This window comes from Ammodytes marinus, assembly GCF_949987685.1.
Source record: "Ammodytes marinus genome assembly, chromosome: 10".
NCBI lineage: Eukaryota > Metazoa > Chordata > Actinopteri > Uranoscopiformes > Ammodytidae > Ammodytes > Ammodytes marinus.
In genome coordinates, this window is record NC_137214.1 from 29,152,239 (window position 1) to 29,157,238 (window position 5,000).

General features: G+C 41.0%; 1 protein-coding gene across 1 annotated transcript in view; it reads right to left on the reverse strand.

The window, feature by feature from the left end:
• Positions 1-5,000, reverse strand: part of il1rapl2 (interleukin 1 receptor accessory protein-like 2) — a gene marked incomplete at both ends in the record, with an annotated part of 397,723 nt that overhangs the window by 63,180 nt on the left and 329,543 nt on the right. The window lies entirely within an intron of this gene.

Sequence of the window (5,000 nt, forward strand, 5' to 3'; positions counted from 1 at the left end):
AATCAACTGTCATCAAAGTGTCATGATGGGATCCATGAGTTAAACTGTATTATATTCACCTGCATTGTCTAGTAGCCACATGTTAGTGAAGAGACGCCGTCATGCACATTCTCATTATAATGTGACAAAACAATCCGACATGAGAGACAGAGTAATGACTTGATAAATATGAGATGGAGAATCATTTCTGGAAATGATAAGGTTGCTCAAGCACACACACACACACACAAACACACACACACACACACACACACACACACACACACACACACACACACACACACACACACACACACACACACACACACACACACACACACACACACACACACACACACACACACACACACACACACACACCTTAATTTCCTTTCTGACAGGAAATGAAGCTTCCACAGAGTTGAAATGAGACATATGTAATTATTCTGAATAAACTAAATATGTTTCTGTCTTCCATCTGTCCATATCTGACTATCTCACTCACACACACACACACACACACACACACACACACACACACACACACACACACACACACACACACACACACACACACACACACACACACACACACACACACACGCACGCACACACACACACACACACACACACACCCTCACCCCCCCTTAGGTGATTCCCACAGTTAATAACTCTCCCGAGAAAGTAATAATAAAAAAGCGAAACTCAACACCCAGCCTCCCGTTTTGTCCATATATGGTCATTTTCCTGACAAGCACTAATTAAGGAAGTCCTTTAAACCTTCTCATGCTGACATTTGATTGGCCGTGGGGCTGGCCTCGTTAGGAACTGGTTTTAAATTAACAGATTAAATTAGATGGGAGATTGCTGGAGAGATACAGGCGCTTGACAAGGTTAATTAAATGACCGGACGTGAGGGACTGATTTCAAACCTGACAGATTCAGAGCTGGTACAGATTGTCAGGCTCGAGTTTACTGTCTACTGCCAGTTTTTCAAAGTAACTTTCTCCTAAACATAGGGTCATTAGCATGCGTTTATTTGAACATATTACCCTACCATAAATATATTAATTTCTTGGAGGCCAAAGCTTTTGGTTCTGATATAGATACATTTTCAAAACAATAATGATACCAGAAAGGGGAAGAATATGTTGTCATGCTTGAATCAAATGTGCTGGCAGCGTAAATATGCTCAACTTTTTTTTTTTTTTTTTTTTATCCTTTATTTATACAGGTATATCCCATTGAGTCCGAAGACTCTTTTGCAAGGGAGACCTGTTTCCCTTTCCCACGTTACCATTCACACACCGATAGCAGGCTAACTATCGACATTCACACAAGGCAAGGTGGGTGAAGTGTCTTGCCCAAGGACACAACAACTATGACACAGGTGGCAGGGCGGGGATCGAACCTCCAACCCTTTGATCATTGGCCGACCCGCTCTACCACCTGAGACACAGTCACCCTCACTTAACGAATACTTGAGGTTATTGAAGTTTACAGCTGCATGTACATGTTTTTTTGGAGAAACATAAGACGCTGTAATCCCATCGATATTGCACCATTATGTAAACGGAGATGCTTTTTTCATGCAGCATCAGGGTTAGCGCTGCCTGATTTCTAAGTAGCAATATCGTTGTTCATTTGGAAATGAAAGGCAGAAACAAACCAGAATTTGATACAGTCAAATCAAACAAAACTGGTGTTAAACCGACGTCAAGCGTATTTGAAGTCATAGGTTGCGTTCCGAATCGCATACTTTCTACTATATAGTATGTAGAAAAAAGATTTAGGATGTCCCGATTCTTGTGGCCAGATTTAGGATGGTTAGAAGTACCCGGATGTCCTACTTCATGCGGCCAAGATTGTTAGTGTTGAAAAGTCCATCCTATTTGGGCGATTCTGACCCACAATCCAGTGCGCACGTGAAGTGACGTAACATCGACGAAGCCTCCATATGAAAACAAACGGGGATGCGCCGGATATAAAAGCAAGACGCAAGATCAAGGCGCAATGCTATGATGAAATAAGAGAGTAAAGTACGTCCCAATAGTATGCCTACTGCATCCTAACTAGATTCTTTTTATCGTCGGATGTAGTATGTAGAATAGAAAAAAGAAAGAGTATGCGATTCGGAACGCAACCATAGTTTTCTAGTTAATGGTAATTTAGAGAGTCTTGACTGCTTGCTGTGACCAAGCCAGAAGAAGTATTACACATTTTAAATATGTGTTTTATCAAAGACCCCTTGGTATGGGGCGCCCTTAGCTCAGTTGGTAGGGCGTCCCCCCCCCCCTCCATGGGCCTCGGCCAGCAGCAGACCCGGGTTCGATTCCAGCCCGCGGTCGTTCTCTGCATGTCACTCCCCTCTCTGCCCCATTTCACCTCTGTCTCTACACTATCAATAAAGCATAAAAAAAGACCCCTTGGTATCTGTAGTCCGATCCAGGTTTATAACCACCAGTCGCCACTAGAAATAAAACCAGAAAATATAACATATACTAATATAAATGGTAACAGGAATGAGCTACTGGCTCAGTGTTAGTCGACACAACCTCTCGAAACACATCACAAGACGTAAAGTAAAGAATAGAGGAAAAAGAAAAAGCAAGTGAGCCCACAAGAGGTTAGAAGTGCTAATAGTTTTAGTCTCAGTGGTGGAATGTGTGATGTGTGTCTGTGTGTATGTGTGTGTGTGTGTGTGTGTGTGTGTGTGTGCGTACGTGTGCGTGCAGGCGTGTGTGTGTGTGTGTGTGTGTGTGTGTGTGTGTGTGTGTGTGTGTGTGTGTGTGTGTGTGTGTTATAATGACAGATCTGGGTGGCAGGTGACGGCTGACTGACGGTTTTTAACCCGAGGGTCCAAAAAAACATCCAGGTTCGTTCTAGTTCTGCAGCTCAGGGCCCGCGGTTAACAAAGCAGCAACTCAAAAAAGAATCGCTTGTAAGAATAAAATTTGCTCTCTAAATTGCTTGTGTCGTGTGTGTGTCTCTGTCAGTGTGTGTGTGTGTGTGTGTCACCTGTGGTTTGAATAGCTGTAGGCCTTACAAGAAACTGGAGATTTTTAAATGTTTCATGCGATTTTTAGGCGGCTCATTTTATTGTAGCATTCCCAACAGGACAAAGGCAGTTAGACTGAGAGAGAAATCCTAACTGTAGGGTTGTAACACATATTTGATAGTTGGTTTAATGTTATTTATCTAGCAGCTACCACTATTATACCAAATGTTTTAAGGCCATTATCGTGAATGTTATATCTCAAGAACGCTTTGAGGGATTATCTTCAAACTTTGGTCAAATGTTATTAACAGGACAGCTGGGCCAAGGGAAGACTGAGGGAAGAAAAACCTCATTCATTATATTATAATAGCGATTTTATAATGATAGAACGCCGGTTCTGTATGTGTGAAGTATTCCTTTAAGGCCCCCCAGCGCTAAAAATTGAATCTCCTTAACATAAACTGATAGCAACAAATAGTAATGAAAACACTTACTAGCCTTTAAGTGATCAGTTTGAGTGAAAAAAAACCCTGAATTGAAGCATTTAAGAAACTCTATAACTAAACTGTAGGGTTAGGATTAACAGGACAGCTGGGCCAAGGGAAGACTGAGGGAAGACTGAGGGAAGAAAAACCACATTCATTGTATTATAATAGCGATTTTATAATGATAGAACGCTGGTTCCTAATGGGTGAAGTATTCCTTTAACATAAACCGACCACATTTGTCATTACTTTCACCAACAAATAGTAATAAAAACACACATTTTCCTTTCAGTGATCAGTTTGTGTGAAAAAAAAACCCTGAATTGAGCAACTCCAGGACCCACACTGCCCTTCAAAGTCTGCAGACACTTCCTGGGTATCACTGTCTCACTGTCTGGAGGTCATGAACCTTTTTAAGTCAACAGAGAAGAGCAGTGTTGTGTAGTGAGTGTAGGAGACCTCTCAACCGCCATTACAACGTCTCAAAGTGATCGCTACAAAACATTCCACTTTAGGTTTCTCTGTCTCGGCTTCTCTACCTCCGACTGAAACTCCCTCAGCTGAGAGAGGTGTGAAGATACTCTGTTAAAAGGGCTTCCTGTTAGAGACACACACACAGGCGCACGCACAAACACACACACACACACAGGCGCATACACACATACACACACACACAGGCGCACGCACAAACACACACAGGCGCATACACACACACAGGCAGCAGACAGGCAGGCAGGCAGGGAGACAGACAGGCAGGCAAGCAGACAGACAGACAGACACACACACACACACAAACGCATGCTCGACACACACACACAGACACATGCAGGCAGGCAGGCAGACAGACAGACAGACAGACAGACAGAGACAGAGACACAGACACAGACACAGACACAGACAGACACACACACACACACACACACACACACACACACACACACACACACACACACACACACACACACGCTGCAAACATCTTTCTGAGCTAAATGCATAATCCACAATGTGAAGTAATTGTTTTAATTACATGAGGAGGATAGGAATTTAAACTCATTCAGTACATTAATGATTTTTCTGAAGTAAATAAATAGTTGTGTCTCAGCGTGACGTCTGAATTCACCCGCAGCCTGGGAAAGTTACTGAAGGAATTTGAAGACATTTTGTTGTTTTGTTTTTCCACTTTGTCTTGTTTTTAATGATTTTATGATGATTTTATGCTCTGTATGGTGACCTTGGGTGTCATGAAAGGCGCCTATAAATTAAATGTATTATTAATATTATTATTGTTATTATTATTATGATTGTTATTATTATCATCATCATCATTATTATTATTATTATTATTATTATTATTATTATTATTATTATTATTATTATTGTTATTATTGTTATTATTATTATTATTATTATTATTATTATTATTATTATTATTAAGAACGTTGTGAAAGTCGAGGATTATCAAGGGATTCGAAAAATGTCTCTGAAAAATACCAGAATATAGTTTTCATATTAATTTAATCAAAGTGCATCTGTTCTTC